At 23.3% G+C, this 21,906-nt stretch overlaps 1 protein-coding gene and 1 long non-coding RNA gene across 3 annotated transcripts in view; one reads left to right on the plus strand and one right to left on the minus strand.

The window, feature by feature from the left end:
* Window positions 1-21,906, minus strand: part of LOC114122389 (zwei Ig domain protein zig-8-like) — a 242,296-nt gene that overhangs the window by 182,559 nt on the left and 37,831 nt on the right. The window lies entirely within an intron of this gene.
* Window positions 11,606-12,300, plus strand: LOC126549100 (uncharacterized). Its single transcript, XR_007603251.1, has 3 exons — window positions 11,606-11,772; window positions 11,840-11,947; window positions 12,008-12,300. It is a non-coding gene; the product is annotated as an uncharacterized LOC126549100 (long non-coding RNA).

A 21,906-nucleotide genomic window follows, 5' to 3' on the forward strand; every position in this document is an offset into this window, starting at 1 on the left:
TTTTGTTAATAGTAAAAAACAAATGAAATGAATAACTTGTGTAGTTTACAAAAATTTTTGCATTTTGTAGTCTAAAGTTTTGAAAAATATCTAAATTTTATAAATATTTAATTTATAAACGAAATCTAAACAAATTGTTGTTAATTTATAATTTTACCTACAGTAGTATGCAGTAATATTATACTATTATAAGATATTAGTATAAATAGTTTTTCAAACTCGCATATATTTTTCATAATATTTAAATACTTTAAATTTAGGTAATTAATATTAAAATAAGATAATATTAATAGGACAATCTAATCTAAATACTATAGGTATAACCGTTATAAAAAAATAAGATTTAAAGTTAAAGATTTAAATAAATGTGATTATATTATTTTAAAATATGTTGGCTCAATGGGATATTTTTACTATTTTAATACCATTATATGAGCGTAAAATTATCTTAGAATTTAATATTTGTTATGAAACTGGTACCATGTAAACAGTATACATAAACTGAAAATTTTTCAAAAACAAAAAAAAAAACAATCGATCGAATGAACTTATTATAATGTTATAACCAGGGACATTAACGTCATACACATTTTACACAGTCGATCTACGACACATATCATTAGCGCATTGCAGAAACCACGATATCTACGCAATTATGATAATACGTATTATTTGCTTTCGCCTAGTAGAAAAATTATGTCACGACTTGCCGGTGGCAACGGCCGTTGCAGACTATACGCCATCGACTGGATTCGTCGTCGGACGTACCTAACTACGTCCCAATACGCGTGTTGAGTTCCGATTTCGAGACTCGGCGAGGTACACTCAAGTCGAAACTACAGCAGGAAATCTCCGGTGCTACGCGTGTGTGTATATGAGCGTATAATATGGTAATCGTGAGCAAACAATATAAAGGGACCGCGCGTGCCGTGGAATGAACGGCGGAGGGACCACCTTCCGTTGAACGGTATACACGTATACCGTTATATAGGTAGCCACGGTGGCGTTACAACGATATAATAATAATTACTATGATAATAACTCGTGCGTAGTGCGTGTGTACTTTCGTCATAAACATTGTACTAATAATAATAATAATAATAACAACACGATGATGCATTATACACAAAAGACTGCGAGCCGACGCGGAAATCGAGTTATGTGTGCGGTCTATAGAGACTGCGTTTTGTAATTTGTGCGCAAACACCTATGTGCCACCAACCCCATACATCCAGTCCGTACATCCATCCGGTACCACTGTTCGTACGACAGGTACTGTCGTAAACTCGGTAACAATGGACGAGGAGCTTGCGAACAAAAAGTTAACCATTAAAACAATACTATTACGACGTACGAACTTCGACGACGACGATTACAATAAGTATAGGATCGTTTTTTTTTTTTCTACCCTCAATGATACCATACCAGGCGAGTGTTCAGCATACTATTATGATTATATTATAATAAATCCGATTAAACAACGCGACCGTGTACTTTGTCTTTGTTACGGTAATCTCTTTTCGATTCGTGTAATGCGAGCTAGATTTGTTGTAGTATGTATAATAATATAATACTATTGTTTCGTTCGAAATCTATTTTATACGTTATTTTTATTATTTTCCATCATCGCCTATAATGGAATTGGCCAGGCTAACACGATTCCCCACTCTTTATATTACAGTTCTTTCGTTCACGTTTTGTTCAATGACGTCTAATAATTTGCTTTTATGTTCCACATTCGTGGATCTATGTTCTTTTAAAAACACTATAGTATCGCCATTATCGTCACAAGTTCACACCACTGTAATTCTTTTTCTTTTACGACACGCAACACAGCAATGTAAAGATTTTTTCAAGTAGTTTTAGTGAAGTGTAATTCGATTTTAGGACTAAATATTATAATAGTTATCTTCACTATCATCAATACAGGGTTATGGTAATATATTATAAATTATTTCAATACGTTTAAATGTCATGATAATATTGCCATTCAAAATGTGGTACATTTATAAAATTATAAGTAACAATACAACAGTGTTTGTTTTTTATTTTTTTAATCAGACAAAATACAAAGAAAATACATTTAAAATTTAACCTCGATAAATCATATTTATAATACATGTTTGAAATTATATTGATGTAATTGAAACTTTTTGAGATCATTAAGAATTTCACAAAGAAAAAAATGTAATAATTTTTAAAGTGAGTACTAATAAACATAATATCCGTAAGCTTGCTCGAGAGTAAAAGAAAATCAATGCAGCCAGGATTACTCTAGTATGAAAAAAATACTTTTTACTTAAAAAAAAAAAAAAAATCTTGAATTTAAATTCTAAACCTTCAGATTTATATCCTAGTTACAATTATGATTTTATTATTTATAAAAAAATCGATCACTTATTGTTGTAAATAATTTATAAACAAATTGAAACTATCCTAAGGAATGTACGTAAGCTGATACAACATATCCGTTCAGAATAGTTGTTCATATTCATTGATATATTATAGAGATCTGATTGAACATTTTTTATTTTTATTTTTTAAATAAGTTATATATTAGTAATAATAGATTCATTATAAGTAAAACTTCAAAATTATTCAGAAATATATTTAAAAGTCTGAAATATCATTTAATTTGGATTTTTTTATTGAATGTATGGAATTCATTTTAAATAATACTATTTTTAAACGTAAGTGTAAAAAGAGCATAGTTAATAAAGTTTAAAACTGTTATCTACAGTGTTTATATAATGCGTAATGACTAGTTATGATTTAACTGACTTTAACTGTTTATTTCTAGTAAAAATAGTTTGTGAATTATAATTCATCATTATATTCACATTTTATATTCAAAACAAAACCATTGTTTATCAAGGATGATATAAACCGAGTGATGAAAAATCAATGAATTTCTCATGTCTTGTTTTATTTACTCATACTATGCACTTTTTATCTATTATGTTCCTTTGATAAAATGTTGGTACTGGATAAAAAAACAAAGGAATATCATCTTGTACAATTTAATTTTCTCGGATTAGTTTTATTAGTTTTATTTAATGAGTAACATTAATTTATACAGTTATGTACTTATATATATATACCTATATGAAATTTAAAAGTTTCATATTAAAGAATATTTTTTCTAAAGCAGGCAATACAAAAGTTCACTGCATTTAGTAGTTCCATTCACACATTGTTTCACATGTATGTAATATGATTGTATTCAGATTGATTATTTATAAATTATTTGTCAATTAAAATATATATATATATATATATATATAACTAATTGCTTTAAATTAACAATAGTAATAGCTATTAACTTAAGGAATCAAATTAATTTTTCACCAAACAAATGGCTTATTGGTAACAAAGATTTAGAAGATAAGTAATTATTTACAAGGAAAATTCCGGAATAAACTAACAGTAACCTAATGAATAACATTTTTGAATGTTTAAAGTTTACTTTTATTTTTAATTTATTTGAAAATGGTTTCTGCCACTAATAATAATAAAAATTAATATTAATATACCATAACAGTGTAGCAGGGATAGCTGTACGAGAAGAGGGCCAATATTTTCTCTTTGTTATCTGCTCAGCTTTATATAATAGCATATTGTATAGTCGGGTAATATTATTATTATGTTTTTATTTTTCATTTCTGTAAAATTCTTATTTATTTAAGTTAATGGTTTAGAAAATTCATTGTAAAAAAATCTATACATGTGTATAAACCTAATTTAAATAAATACATATTTGCATAATGTATTACTTAATTCTCTACAAACATTAGCTAAATTGAGAATTTTTAATATTATCTAATATTTAATGTAGTATTTAACGGACAAAATGTTTAAATAACTTGCGCTTATGGATCTGATTATGATGAATAAATAGGGCTAGATTAATCACGAACATAGCCCTAGGCACATACGTCTTATTAGCTTATTATAAGACCATCTACGAAAAAGATTTTAAATTGTCTATATTTTATCCGACTTAAATAATCATAATACTACAAAATATAAAATATACTACTTATTGTGTAGGTACCTACAATTTTATAAATTATAATTTATACTAAAAATTATACCATTTATAAAAATATCTATTTAAGAAATAACCATGCTATATATATATATATATATATATATTATTTATTATTTATTTCTTAATATTGTAAATCCGTTTAATCTTACATCTGGCATAGTGGATTGCGGATCAAGTGTATTTAGTTATATTAGTGAGTATAAAATATATATTATGCTTCATGATATTTTGTTAATGCAATAATTTATACTTCCATGCTATAACTAACCATCGATAATAATAATAATAATAATAATAATAATAAACCATTCATATTATATAAGGTATGATTAATGTCAATTAATAATTATCTATAGGTTATCACGTCTATTGTAATTATCTATCAGACATTAACATAAAACAGAATATTGAATAATGATAATATGATTTAGTTAAATACTGTAAATAACTTTATAAACTGTTTAAATTCCTCCGATTTATACGATTTGATAAATAAGTCTAATGTATACTACGTAAATTAATTATTAAGTAGCACGTATAATCAGTATGTGTATATAATAAAAAGTTGAGCCTTAATAACTTGAATCTTAAGGATAAATAAGTAATATATTAAGTACCTAAAAAACACAACTTATAAATATTTCATGAGCCAAAAAATAGCATCAAGTTATAGAGGTTTTTGGTTCATACAAAGTTGACTGTACTATATTGTCTGTAATAAGTAATGAAGTTATGTGTCATAATGGTCCTTTCTTCTATGTCTTTATTCAAATAATTAAAATGATAAATCAGAAAACAAAAAAAATAAATATTATTAGCTAATAACTCCCTACACCGCACGCCGTTATCGAATGTAAACATCGATTAAACTACAATAAACTGTAACAAAATTTAATTTCATGGTATCTTGCGTCCAATCGAAATTGTTTGCTTAACCGAGCACTGACCCTCTGGTTAAGTGTGCTACGAGTGACTACTCGTAATCCACTATGAACCTTGGTGGATATCATTAATACATTATATCCTATTTGTGTATAATAATATATCAATACTTTAATAGTACATTAAATAAATATAATTTATCCCCGAAGAGCACATTTAACTAGTATTTTTTTTTTTTTTGTCAGAAATTTAATTAAAAAATTATTCTGATATTTATTGTAGCCTATATGGTTGGTGCATGTTTTAATTTGCTTTGTAATATACTTTTACGCTGTGTTCTAAATATATTTTTAAATTTTAAACGAAACAATGAATGAATTGTTTTCACAATAACATAATATAATAATATATTTTGTGTGACTGAAAATGCTTTAAACTTAAACAATTTGGACGATTCCTGGTTTTTGACCAAATTTTTAACCTAGTATATTTTCTAGATTTAATATATTTTTTTGGAACAATTTTAGCTTGGACATTTTAATATTTTGATTTTATTTGTGACGATAATATGTCTTTTTCTAATTAAAATCTTAAAAATATAAAAAAACATTTCTCAGAAAATTTCAAATCAATAATTGGAAAAAAAAATAGAGTAAAAATTATACCTTTCATAATGGAAACTAAGCATTTCCGAAATTCTTTTAGTTAATATAAATTTTTTTATATTCTATTAATTAATAGAAAATAAATAACTATTATTTATTTAAATGTGTTCTAAAATATATCCAAAAAATTAGAGGCTAACTTACTATTTTATTGCTATTTATTGCAATAAATTCAAATTTAACAAGGGCTGTCAAAACCTAATATACATCAGACGGACTTCCCTGGGTTTTATTTTATTATTTATCTTTCGGTATACAACTAAATATATTATTTACTTTTTTATCACAATAGTATTTTTTTTTTTTTTTTTTACAATTATTCTGTATGTATAGTATACGGTTATTATTGTTTTCCTTTAGGGAATATTGTTATTTATGGGACGTGGACCGGAGATGAAGCGCTGCATTACAAGTCTTTGCCAAAGTTGTGACCACGATTTCCTTAGCAATGGATTAGTATGAAGCTTGGGAGGGAAAGGACCAGAAACCCGGAAACTGGAAACGAGCCTCTGACGGAAAACTCAGTGCATGCAAATTACATCCTGCATAAAACCGCTAGACGCAACAGTCTCTGAAAACAATGTCACGAAAATAAAAAAAATCGCTAACTCGTATTTATTGTTATTACATACAAAGTGGTTTAAAGTGGCCGAAAAACTAAAAAAAAAAATTACAATTAATTTCAATTTGCCACAAAATTATATGAATATAACAGTTTATTGTGTACAACGATTGTACAAAGTAAACAGTTACATAAATTATGTATAAGAAGTATAATACATACAAAATGTTTGGCTTTTTTATGTTCATGTCTTAAATAAAAATAAATAAGTATACAATTAAATGTTATTTTTTAAATGAAAGTTCAACTAATCTAAAACTATGTTAATAATTTTCTACTTGTAATATTACACATCATACTAGCTATGTAAAAAAGATGGCACTTTTTATATTAGACATAATGATTTGTTATAACTAATTATATTTCATATATTTAAACAATTGAACACGCCATTAATAACATAACTATTATATTTCTTTTAAACTATTTTAAATTTTTTAAAAACTTAAAGAATAAGGTATAAACAAAACAAGAAAGTTAAACGTATTGTGAACATTATTTATTTACACCTATAAGACTGAAAATAACATGATACCAGATTAATAATAAAGTAGGTGTTGGTGAAATTTACAGCAAAGATTATATTCAGGAAAACCTCACAAAATAAAAAATGTTAACTCTCATATACTAGTTAAATAGTTAAATCTATGCTTGTAAATAATAATATTACTAGAAAACAATAATTAATTAAATAAAATCAAAACTTTAGACACAACTTCGGTTACTTTTAGACTTTAAGCTTGTAAATAATATACATATTAACCCATCATATTTATTCTGTATAGGTACCTACCTATATATTAAATTAACGAAAAGCAATATTTATTAATAATACTTTAAAATATACAAAATGATTATATTGCCACATTTTCATTCGTTGAGTATTTTTAAAATGTATATAATATTATGTATACTGTATAGTAAATATCTACTACGTTTGGTTATATATTCATAAGGATTATTAAAATATATTTACAAGATAAAATGTTCTTTTAAAATTTAAGCTGGCAGATAATAGGCACATAGTATAATAATATAAAAATAATGTTTGTTATAATTAATTATTGAGTGCTAAAACTTTAATTTTAAATTAAACTAAAAAACACGTATGAATTTATTTAGGTATATGTTTACCTAAATAAAATTGTATTATGAATTGGATAGACTTTACTATACTTTTTTTGTATTCATATTACGCGTTGATTATATTATTTAATAAAAATATGTTAGAACACAAACACGCAATAACATGAACATTGTTGTTTATATACTTAAGCACATAGCAATGTATTAATAATGACAGGATAATATTTGCATAGCAGTTCTAAAGTGTTAAACTTGTTTAAGGGATTATTTTATCCAACCTAGTTCAGCATGAGTGATATCTAAATTTTAAACATTTTGCACTAAATGAACACCATTATGTCGGTTATCACAATTCCTAACGAATAAATTAAATTAGCATATTATGTAAAATTTAGTTCGTAGTTTTAAAATAAATTTAATTTGAAAAATCTACGTAAGAAAAACAAAAATGAAACAAGAAAATAATTATGTAACCGAAAAATTTATAAATTTGAATTAAATGGATAAATTATTGCTGAGTATATTTTATATTTTTATTACAAGTATTAGTTATATACTAATGCATAAAATAATAAAAAATATTATCGATTTATTCATTATTTGTATAATAATATAAATTATAAGTATCAAGTTTCCACGAAAAATAATTATTATTCATATTATAGTTCCGTCCAAAGTGTAACTAAACATTTTAATAAAAAAAAATTTAAATTGTGAGTGTGTATTATGAATTTTTTTTTACTTCAGTACTACTAATGTAAAACTCTGCATTAAACTTTTAAGACTAAGATATAAAAATTATTAAAAATTGAAAATTTTATGTATTTTTAACTATTAAAATTATTTGAAAATGGCATGATGTTGTTTAATTTTGTCAAAATGTCAATATAGAGTTTTTTTTAAATATAATTGGTATCATCTGTAAAACCAAATATTTAAACAAAAAATAATAATATCAAAAATATAATATAACTGATACTCAAGGCCATTTCAGGAGATAAAATAACCAAAATCAGATATTTTATTATTTTCAATCTTATTCAAATTTTAGCAAAAAAGTAATATTAAATTCCTCAGATAAATTTAATGCTACCTATTTACTTGTTAAGAATATAAGTTTTTAATGTAATAATACATTATGTATTGCATTTTTAAAATTTAATTTAATTTTACATTTCTCTTATTTCAAATTTTAATTATTTTAGTTGTTTTACATATGATGCTAAAAATTTAAAAACAGAAGAATAGATTACAATAATAATTAATGCAATACATTTTATGCATTACTAAAAAAGAATAAAAGATTTTATTTTTCTAAGTTCATAATTCTTTCTCTAAGTACCTGTAGACTATATTTGTACCAATGCACCATGACGCGATGTATTTTAATTTTTTTTTATATAATGCTGAAAATAAAATCTAGAATCGTTTTACTAACAATATCTTTATACTGTATATTACATCGTTTTTTTTTTTTTAAAAAAAAAAACAATAAAAATGTACGAAGATGGTAAAAAATATGTTTGTTCTAAATTAATAGAAAAATTCTCGTTAAATATATCGTTATAATACTTTAATACTGTTATTAAAATGTAGAATAAAACAAATAAAAATTCTCAGAGGTAATACTGTACATTTATACTTTAAAACTTGACTGATATTATGCTCACGACGTGAAACGTGATTTCGGTCAAATAATCCTAAACTAGCTTTAAAGTGTGAAACTAGAGAGGATAATAATGTTATTTTTATTTCATACAGTATATAGATAAACTAAGCTGTCCTTGAACATGGGTAAATGTAAAGTTTATCCTCACAAATTATTTGCATTTTACAGATCAACTTCAATGTTAATGTCAGATAGGTATTAAGGAATAAAATACATTTACATAATCAAATTGTATATAACTTATCGAAATTACGAAACATATATAAGTATAATAAGTATATAGTAAGATAAACGTGTTTGATGGGCTACTGAGGCATGTGTGTTTTATTTTTAAATAAAAAGCAAACATGAACTAACGTAATGTTTGAAAATCAATAATATATAATATAGGTTTTGATCATGATATAATAAACTTTATTATATCATGGTTTTGATAATGAAATAGTGGTTAGGCTGACTTATGTAAAATTGTTCACTATTGCAGTATTTTTTTTTTTTTTGTTGATATTTTTTTAAACATTATAATATATTATTAAAAGTAATTCAAAAACACTTTCATTTCTGATTGAAATATGTTTCAATTTGTATTCAATAATTCAATTATCTATCACTGATTATTTAAATGAATACATGCTGTTGGTTTTGTTATTTATACTGATAAAAATATTTTTTTTTTAAAAAATATGTATATATATTAATTATTTTGAATAAGTCGTGAAGACCGTCGACTGTAAGAATCATATACATACGTTGATAATGTATCGTCATAGGGCAAGAAAATAATTTTGAAAATTGTACCTATATATTTTTCAGTTATCATCATTATAGATTTGAGATTTATATTCCTTAAATCTGATTATTGAACAAAAAACGTATTTAATTAAAAATTTTTTCAATAAAATTAAAGGTAAATTTAATTCATAGATATGAAAAATATTGAATTACTTAAATATTAATAGTGTTAAAAATGACCACATTTACTGAAAAGTTATTTTTTTTTAGTTCCATAATATAAATTTATCCATGTCAACCAATTAATAATAATTTAAAAATTTGCGAAACAAGTCTTCTTCTCATTCTATACTCTATTTGTTTATATATTATATAAGTATACAATAAACATTATACGTATTATACTAATAACTTATTTCTTCCAAAATAATATTATTGTTATTAAAATGAAAAATATTGTTCAGTTAATATCTAATAGCTAAATGTAAATAGTTTATACCAGCAAAAGAATGAATTATAATAATGTTAATTAAAAAGTGGTATTTAATTATAATACACTATATATCAACAGTTATTTTGTATTCATAAAAAAAAATAATTTCAAAGTTTAAAACTCGATGTTTCTTTTAAAATGTATATACCAATTTATTGCTTACACTTATTGGATAGTATTAATGAATTCGTCACTCACCTGTAAAAAAAAAAAAAAAAATAAAAAATAAATAATTTAATCATTTATACATAATTAACATACATTTTTTTCAAAATGATAATAATATTTATTTTTAAATATCTATTTTAAAAAGGATTACACCTATACTCCCAAAATATATCATATGAGTATACTTTTCAATAAAGTTATAATTGTATTATATATACATGTATGTATATAAAATAATATGATAAAAACTAATTAGGTATCTTAAGTTAATCAGATTTAAAATTAAACTGTATAGTATTGTATATTAATATAGAAGCATAATGTGAATGTATGATATTAAATCATAGGTGTTTATATATTATTGTATTTAATTTTTTACGTACACAAACCTACCATAGTAAAATAAGGTAGTAACCGTTTCCCACATTAATATTTTTTTTTTATAGTTATTTATTTTTAGTTAATTATGTTCTATCATTAGTAACCCAAATATGTATTATCTCAAATTTTTATAATTTTATTTTAATATTTTAATTAGATTATTTATATTAACACATAAATAATCATACTTAAAATATATTATGATAATATTTAGTATTGGAGTAAATTAAGCATTTATCAAACTTTGAAGTATAAAATATATTTTCTGTGTTTACATATTAGTTTTTCATTATTTTTATTTTTTTAATCGATTATAAATTAAAATCGCGTAAAAACCAACGTACCTATAAGGCTTAAAATGATATTAAATCTTAAATTTTTAAATTTGATGATAGTTTGGTCAATTTATTTTTATAATAAATTAAGTAATACAATGTTGTGTGTTTGTAAAACGGATGAAATGATGAAATATTTCAATAAATAGCTAAAAATTGAATATTTCAAACGATAAAACACGTACAAATAATTGTGAATTACTTTTGGTTTGGTTACTTAAAATAGCTAGTGTAAGTATTGATCATTTATTAAGATCTATATATAATACACAAAATTACAATATGTATAAATGTATATAAAAATGTGTACCTATACAAAATAGTGGTTTCTACTTTATTCACTCATATGTAGTATATAACTATTAAATTAAATTATTTTTTTTTTATGTTTAAAAACTTCCGAAAGTGAAACAAATCGATAGATTTTTTTCAATAAATATTGGATACATAGTATTTTTATTATTACTATATTTATTTAATTTAGCACGTTCTCATGACAATTGCTTGTAGTTAAAATTTTGAGAGAGCGAATAGCTATTAGCTATATACACAATATTAATTTGAGGATTAATTAATAAATTATCAGTGATAGTAATCAAAGATCAGTTATTGAAATTAAAAATAGTTTGGGCTAAGCTTGATATAATCCATACGAAAATGAAAAACGGTGGATACAAATAAAATATGAGTGAGCAAACATTGAATTCATCTATCTTAGATATTATTGCGAGTATAGTTTTTTTATTTTTATAAAGTCTCTTGATTGGTTTGAGTTTTTGGGGACATTATTTGTGCAACTAGTAACCAAGTTAATCCTTAAGAGGAACTATTCGCGAGAGTAAAATTGCTGACAATGAATACAGGTAATAAAACAAATAACAATCAAAATTACCACAAAGTTACAGAATACGTATATTTTACAGAGCGTATATTATTTTATCTACGAGTATTATGGTAGTAATATCCTGTAAAATCATTCATGTCTGTGTTACTTGCCAATGTGAGTGGTGGCTGCACAGCAATTAAAGAATAACTAAACCAATTCCCAATGCACCGCAGTACTGACATTTACCTCTGACACGGTTAGATAGTTATAACAATTAAAACAATAAAAAAAAAAGCGCAATGAATAAAATATTATTAACCCTGCAGATTTTTCTTTCAAAACGCGGAGGAAGTAAAAAAAATATTTAATAGTTAAAAAATTACTATATAATTTACCTATGTAAAAAAAAAAACTTGAATGTATTTTTACCATTGTAATGTGTAATTATAATAATTTAAATTTTAAATATATACAAATTTGTATAAATTGATCACATTATAGATATTTATAATTTATGTATTAAAAGTTAACTGTTAAAAAATACTACACAAGTATAAACATATCTGCATATTTTAGGGGAACTACAGATGATGTCATGTATACACAATTTAATAGATGGTTACCATAATTTAATTTTATCAATATTGTAAAATATACGTAGAACTAACGTGTTTTGTTTCATGTATTGTTTAAATGATTTTCTTATAACATGGATTTATTATGATAACTAATATCGAAGTAATTCGTAATATCAGTGATTTTATGTTGTTTGATAAATGTATATAAAAATAATAATATTTTAATGTTAAACAAAAATAAGTAAGTACATTTTAATGGGTGTTTTATAGATTTAAATTGCCATTAAGTTAACTATTTACCAGCTTAACGATCATCGTAAATTTAAAAACTCTGCCAATTATTTTAGTTGTATTTTAAATACAAATTCAAATTCAAATCTAAAACTGTTTTTCAAGTAGTGCATTGTTTTTTTTTAAATATGTATCATAAAGATATAAATACATAACCGGTTTATTGTATATTTAATAATAATTACTAATTATGTACACAATATACATAAATAAAATTTTTTTTTCAGATCAATGACAACATTTCAAATAATATTTTGAATTATAATAATTATTTCTAAAGTCAGTTCTTCGACAGCATAAAGCGAATATGGAAAATTAATTGCCAGTATGCAAAAAATAGCAAAAACAGCAAAATAAAGCTCTTTCTGTTTTCATTCCTGATTAAAATATACATCAAAAGGCCCTGTTCATATCTGTGTAGGGCTCCTATGTTATAATTTGCAAAAGCGAGAAGAGATTGTAAAAGGGCTTCTAAAATTAATTTTTTTTTTTTATTCGGGCTGCTAAACACGGATTGAAAATTTATAATAGAAACACTCACATATATATATATATATATATATAAATGTAATATAATATGAACATGGTTGAGATTAAAATTTTCTTTGCGGACGCCCAATAATTTTAATTAAACTTAAAATTGCAATAATGTATGGTAATGATAGATATTGTATTTTCAAATGTTTGTATAGATATGGTACTTATTACCTAATTTTTCATAATTTAAAAAAAAATAGAAAAATGATGAAAGGTATACAATACAATTATACTGAATATGAAAGAATAGAAATAAAAATCAACATAATTTTTATTCTGTTTAAAATTAAATTGTCTAATTCTAATGATAAAAAATTATGTAATTTTATTTATAATTTTATTAGACCAATAATTGTTATATTCGTATCAATGATAATGAAAATAACCAAGCTAATACAATTATAAATTAATACCCAGACTATTATTCGGTTTATCAATTAATATTAGTATAAAGTAAAGTAATCAAACTTTCTAATAAGTAAATTTCTATGTATTTAATATTCCAATAAAAAATATATTATTATTATTAATTCAAAAATGCATTGGGTTGTTTCAACAAAATTTTACTTTTTGCAATTTAATCTTATAATTATAACATTTTAAACAGTTATATATTTAACCATTGTGATTTTTTGTTACTAATAATATAATGATGATAATTGTTATTCGTTTAAATATTATAAATGTATAATTAAAGAATTATAAGATCTACCTATATTGTTTGGAAAAATATACATTTTATAATTTCAAAAACAAATTAATTTCGTATTAGATTATAATAAAATATGTCGGTTTGTTATTATAGATTTCACCAAACCTTATAATACTTTAAAATAAAATAATTTTGTTAGTCTCTGTGTTAGAAGACCACAAAAATATATCCCATCTGCACAGCATATTCCAATTCATATAATGCTTATAATTTTTATAACTTATAACTTATAACTTGTTTTCCCACGTCACCGTTAATCTTCTGTGGAAAGCCTTATGAATAAAAATGGAAAGCGAATTTGGGAAGTTTGGATGTCCCAGAAATAGCCAACTAATAACTTTTGTTTTTGGTGGATCTTTCATGAGGTGTAAAACTGTAAATTAAAATATGAATATTTTATTAACTGAGGTTTATAACTTTATTTTTCTTCATAACAATACTGTCGTGTTGGAATTATAATAAAATAATCAACTTTTCAAAATCAGCCTGTCACTCGCTACAATTTTTACTTATTATGTTTTCTTCGCCCGCGTCTGTCGACCTCCGTGTTTTATTTTATAATATTATGCTGCGGCAATGCGTTCTAATCTTCCTGTAACCCAGCAGTGCCTAGGGATACGCTCAGTATTTTCTACAGCACATTTTCATAATTCACACTTCACAATATATGCATACGTACCTTCATTCCAGTGAATTGTATAAAAATTTGGAATGCATAATTAAATAAATACCCAGAGTATGTTTTGCGTAATTCAATCAAAAATACCATTATTCACTGAATAAGAAATACGTCCTTCCCATCACAATATCATGTGTATCTACTTCTCTTGAAATATAGGTACCTTTGATATATTTATATACAATTCACCAAAAATGTATTATTTATGTTAATATTATTTTAACAGATGCAATCAGTATGAACATAATCATAACCATATTTATAATTCAAACATTTTGGTAATTCTAAATTGTACTTTCAGTTATTAAAATAATAATAATAATAAACTAAAACAGACATTAGAATTTATGTATAATAAATATATAAAGAATTATTATTCAATATTTTAGCTGTCATTTAAAAACGTCACTACCTTTATAATTCAGTTCAAATATGTAAATACTTCTATTCGAAATTATTCTGTTAATAATTTGTTGATGTGGTTGTAAAATTTGAATTTGAACAAAATTATGGGTACCTATATTAGCTTTATATTATTATCTACTTAATATAATAACTTACGATATCACTAACTTAACCTAAAAAATGGATTTGGTTATTTAGTTATAGTTGAATCTTAAAACATTACATTTTTAAGTTTTTAAAATTTTAAAATTTTAATATTTGTACATTTAACATAGTATTAAATAATTTGAATCTTAAAAAACGAACTGTTTAATTATTTACAAAGGTATTATAGCTCAAATTCTAAAAAAAATATAATACAGAAAGATTAATTTAATATATCACTATGCAACTAAATATTTCGATGTTTCCTTTAAATATAAAATAATTTTATTGGTATTGGTATGTCAAATATAATTATATGATATAAACAGTACGTTACAAGCATTGTATATTTCACACATATTCTATTCTATACACAGCAATTTATAATTCGTTTAAATTCCTTACCGTAATAAATTTAATATATATATATATCCTAATAGCTGTATAATCAAACCCTGTCGATGAAAAAAACATGAACAAATACATCATACGGAACTATATAGGTTTATCACAATTTTAATGTACCTCAGTTCATGTTCGAATCGACATCGGTGAATCTTATTTGACCGAGATGAGCGATTCACCTCGTATATAGTGGATTAGATATTGCACTTAGTATATTTTCAAAAATGATTCAAACTATCCTTAAACTTTTCCCATATCTCTAAAAACAATCTTTTAAATATTTTTTTTTTTTTAAATTGATCAAATAGTTTTTGATATTATAAACTATGAACCTACGAACATTTCTTTTTGATGTATATTTGAATAACAGAAAATAAATTAAATATTAATTATTTAAAAAAAATAACATTATAATAACATATTGTAGATTGGCTATTCAATACGTTTTTTTTTTTTTACTTTTTTTCAATGTAAATGGATAAATAAACCAAAAACTTCAAATTTTTCAAGCCAAAATGAAATTCCTGTGCAAGACATACTAAAAAAATTTTTAGAAGTTAATAAATTATGCAAACAACGCTCACTAAGTTTTAAGAAATATGTGTGCAAAATTTTTTATTAATTGGTTTAGTGGAGTCAGTGTCTAAGTTTCATAAAAATACGTACAGTTTTTATCTGTAGAAATAAACCGTGATGAGAGCAAAAATGAAAATATTATTACGTTATTAAATATTTTAAAGAAAATCATATACTAGAAAATGTATGATTGAATTGTATTATATATTATATTATAACCTTATAAAGAACATTTATTATTAAAAATGCATTGACATAATTTTTTTTAAATACTCAGATTAATTTATGGGAAATTAAATGATCGTTAGTACCTAATACATACAAGTTTATCTAAGAAAAAATAGTTTAATTTTTAAATATATTTTACATAAAATTGTTTATTTATTTATTCTGAATTAATTATGATAGATTTAGTTAATACTGGTTTTATGAAAATAATTTTTATTTTATATTTAAACCCAAACATTCAAATACCTTATAAAATATATTTTAAGATTCTGATATCTACAATCATAAACTTGCATTCAATTTATTATATGCATATAAGATATAGTTTATCAATAACATAATTTTGCTTTCTGTATCAACATTCAACAAAGTCTGGCCTGCATATTTTAGAGATCCAAGAACATGTAAATTTCTTCTGAACACACACTGCGGCACCATTTATTCCGAGGAGACAGTGAATTTGTTAGGTGATCAAAATTGACTTTTGTGTTATAAATTATGTAAATTATATAAACGTGTTAAAGTGTAGGAAAAAATTTAAAAGAAATAACTACTTTACTAGAAAGTTATTTTGGATTAACCCAAGGTAACTTATAAAAAACGGGTAAGTGAGTACCACTCTACTGTACATTAGGTGCCGTATGGATCATTATTATATATTATAGGAGTGTTAAATTTGAATTCAATGATAGGTATCATTGTATAAAAAAAACGATTCTGAACGAAAATTATTTGTCAGCCTAGGATATCATTTCGAATGGTTGGTGAAAAAGGTGATTTATGTTTTAATGGCCTGAATACACCAGAATTTAAGTTTTTTTATAATGATTATAAGCTGAACTTATGGAAAATCTTGTATTGAATTTTCAACTCTTAGCTACTTACACAACAATTTTTATGAATTATACCTACAAAATAATTCGCAAATATTCATGGTTTTCACAAATTTTTACCAATATTTGAACTTCAAATGCTAATAAAAAAAATTGTGCCAATGTATTCTTATAATTTTTTAATCACTATAAGAATAACTTATGAGAAACTTTGTATTAAATTTATAAGTATTTTGATTGGGCTAAAAAAAATTTATCGATACTTCAAATGCCAATTTAAATAACTGGTAAAATTTTCAAGTATCTACGACTTATACTTTTTAAATAATAACAAATATTTAAAATCGTCACGCTATTTCGTAAAAAATTAAAATTCAAACGCACTAAAAATTTTTCTTATAATGATGCATCTAGTTTTCTCTATAGCTACTAGAAGGAAAATTTACGGAAAACTTAGTGTTGAAATTTTTAATCTTAAGTTATAAACACAAACAATTTTATGATTTTTCAACTTCAAAATTACTTTCAAATTTTCGCGTTTTTGACACATTTCTTAAAATTTGAACTATATACGCTTATAAAAAAAATGTAACTAACGATTTGTAATTTTCTTAGCTACAATAAGAATAAGTCATAAGGAACCATGTATTAAATTTTCAAAACTATTTGGTCATCCAAAATTTTTTATCGACAAAAAAAATTCTCATAAAAATCGAAAATTTCATTGGTCTATAAATAACACAAAGAGTTTTAAATTTAACTGTATATAGATAACACTAACATAAATATTTGGTGAAAATTGCAAGTGTTTACAGTGATTAGTTCTTGAATTACAGCCATATAAAAAAATCGAATGGTCAAAAACTGGTTTTGCGTAAAAATTCCCGTGTTTCTTTAATTTTTTTTTTTTGGTTTTTCCTAGTGCTTTTAAAAACTATTAGGAATTTAAAAAAATGACCCAAAAAGCAAAAACTAGATTCATTTTCGAACTGGAAAAGCTACTGAAGTTGAAAATCGAAGCATTATTTCGACACGTTCTCGTGTACAAAAAAAAAAAAAATAAATAAATAAATAAATAAAAAAACACACACACAATTTTTAAATCAATACATTCATCGCTCCATTCAGAATTTAAAATATTTATAAATCTTTGTCCTCGTATAAGTCTAAATAATATATGCTTGTACGTTAATTTAACTTAACGCTTGATTTTTACATTTTTGTTACTCAAACCATATTTATGACATTAATTGTACTCCATAGTAGAAGGATTTGCGTTATTTAAAATTTCTTACACGTGTTTCTTGTACATGTCTTATACAAGATATATTCATGACTTATAAAATTAATAGGTAATTATAATATACTGTACATGAACTTCATGTATCTATTGTATTATTATCAATCGAAAAAAATACTATCGTTTTTAGTATAAGTAAAGTATATTGTAATATAATACTAAAATATTATTTTGATTTCATTTATTAAAATAAAACCATTTAAGATTTCGAAAAGGAGGAAAGTAGATAACCACTGCATTTTACATTAGGAGTTGACTATATAATATCATCATTCATGAGTATTTCATTATAATGTATATTATGTTAAATTTGAATTCAATAACAAATCATTGCTCTCGAAAAATGATTCTGTGTGACGATGGACTGTCAGTTTATGTGTTGATATATATTTTATTGTATTTTTTTATTAAAACAAAAAAGATTATTATGTTATAATATGTAATACAAATGTATACAATAGAAGGGGGGGTTTAAAAACTGGATGGTTCAATAGAATGGCTGGTGGGGTTGTCCAGTTGATTGGTAAGGTCGGTACCCTGCTTTAAAATTCTAGGCTGTTTTTAGTTAATTTATTTTTTTTAATACTGAGAAGATCACTGGGCCAATATTATAGCACTTGAAACGGTGTAATGGGTTTAAAATGTTAAACGGAAAGTCTACCTTGTTACATTTTAGATATTTTATAACGGAAAAGTCTGATTATTTTATAGTTAGCTTTTAGTCATTTGTTTTAAATTTATAGAAGAAATATTGTTCTCATATTATTACTTCTTTGATTGTCTTTTTAAAAAAAAAGGATTGAAGTCGTTTATAAACGAATGAAGGGTATGTTTCTTTTAAGATTGTTGATAGTTTTTTCGTTTGTTACCAGTTTTTGGAAACCTCTTTTTGATTTAAAAAGGTGAAAGTAGATTTTTTGAAATATGCCTTGTTAGTTTTTTAATGGTGGTTAACTGAATGTGGTTTTTGTGGAGGTGATAAAAATGTTTGCATGTTATTGGAGTGGTGAATTCATCGTTTTAGTAAATTGTCATGGCAAAAAAGGTTAGTTAAATTATTCGGTACACTCTATAAACATGTTTTTTGTATTATTATTAGTGGAAGGATAGTTTTAGAATTATTGTTGTGTGTTGTTGAGATTTTTTATTGCGAAAAAAAGTAAAGTTAATTGCCAGATAACCGGCGGCTGGTCACCGTAGGTCATACTACTCGTACTAAGTAACAGTGATGAATTTAATTAATTTAAATAGATAATTAAAATAAATATCAGAAAAAAGAAGGTAAAATGCCTTTTCAAATATAAGTTGTTTTTTTTTGTATAAAGAATTGACACTTTAAAAAAAAAAAAAAATGTTTTTGTTTGAAAAAAAAAAACAGATAAAAATACGAAACGTAATCGCTAAGAATGAAATTACAACGGCAAGTACTGTTTCATTATCGATGATTGTGACTGAACTTATATTGATATTGAAATAATTTATTTTAATATTTCTATTACAAAAACATTAATTCATTTTTACCAAAACATGAGTATTAACCATTTTATTATAATAATAACATAATATTTTACTTAATTATATTATATTATAATATATTTAAGCAATAAAAAATAATTAAAATCTTTAACTTTCTTTTAAATATTTAATGTTAAATAGTATAATTTATCTTATATATCTATAAAAACAGTATGAAAATATTTTCTTAAAACTCGTTAGTTATAGTATTAAACTATTAACTACTTATAAGAAACCTTATATTAAATTTAAAATAAGTAGCTGTAAGAATTTAGCATTTTATATATTCTCAACTACAAAGATATTAGTACATTTTAGTGATTTTGACGAATATTGTCGAAATTTGAGTATCGAATGCTTATAAATTTATAAGAAAATACGACATAAATATCAAATGAAGTGAAAATTTCAAGTATCTATGGATATTTATTTTTAAATTATAAAAAAAAACTTATTCGACATTTATGAAAAAAAAAACATGATAATTCTAATGCAATGAATAGATTAAAAAGAGCTAAGATATTAATAATTACATATATAAAAACGTTCCATCTTCTTTTTAAGATACAAAATAGATTATATTTTCAACCAAAAACCATTCAAAGTTGAAGCGTTTTTTAACCAGACAATAACAAACAATAATTAATATAAAATAAATAAAAAGAAACTACTTCAAATTAATAGGCATATTCATAGATCTATTCAGAATATAAAAAAAAAATATTATGATTTAAACAAAATATTGCGTAAATATTACATATTATACTGAATGATATTATATTAATTACTTCTATGGTATTAATTATATAAGTTTATAATTATTATTTATGATTTATAATAATTTTACGAGTATAAATTTAGTAGTAAAATTTAATCTAAATATAAAGTGTTCAACAACTAGTAATATATTAACTATGTTATATGAATTCATTTTTTTTTTTTTTTTTTAAGATAATGTGTGCTAGATTTGCATTCTGAGCAATGTAGAAAATATTTTAATCATACGATTTGATAATTAAAAAGTATTAATGCATTGGACTCGTTCTGAAAATAAATAATGGTTTTTTAAATAAAATATTATTTACCAATATATACTTATATTTGAGTTAAACAATCGTATAAGAAAAAAAAATATTACAGATTAGGATAATAGTTTTTAATGGTTGGTTTGATTTAATTAATAATAATATATTAACGAGTAAGGAGATTAAAATGTAATTTGCTTTCATCGTAGACAACTAAAAAAATAAACAAAATGGCAAAATAGTTGAATATATTATTATTATGTGATTATACAAGTTAGTTCTACCATGTTATGGTAGAATACCATTATAAAAACTAAATGTACAATTATTCATAATGAAGTCTATCATTAATATAATAGAACTATATTATACACCTAAATTTATTAAGTTTGTTTTTTGTGTGGAAAAACTTCAAAGAAATACCATTTGGCATTTTTTGAAATTAATTATGTTGTAAAATGTCTTTACCATGACCGTTTCATTCCAACCGTTAAAATAAAAATAAAAAACGATGGTGTATTTTTTGAAGTGATTAAATATGAAAGATCGATTAAGTTTTTCAAAAATCAGTAACGTATTAAAACCTACCAATACCAATTTAATTGATTTAATTTTTTTTGTTTTTATAATAGTAATAGTTTAAACTGATTGGGCATTTCTTAAATATTATTCATTAAATTTTTTTCGTTTCAAAATCATAGTTTGGTATATAAAAAATATATTATTATTAATTTTATATTTTGTCTATTTTATGTAATTCCACATCAA

This window comes from Aphis gossypii, chromosome 1, assembly GCF_020184175.1.
Source record: "Aphis gossypii isolate Hap1 chromosome 1, ASM2018417v2, whole genome shotgun sequence".
NCBI classification, from domain to species: domain Eukaryota; kingdom Metazoa; phylum Arthropoda; class Insecta; order Hemiptera; family Aphididae; genus Aphis; species Aphis gossypii.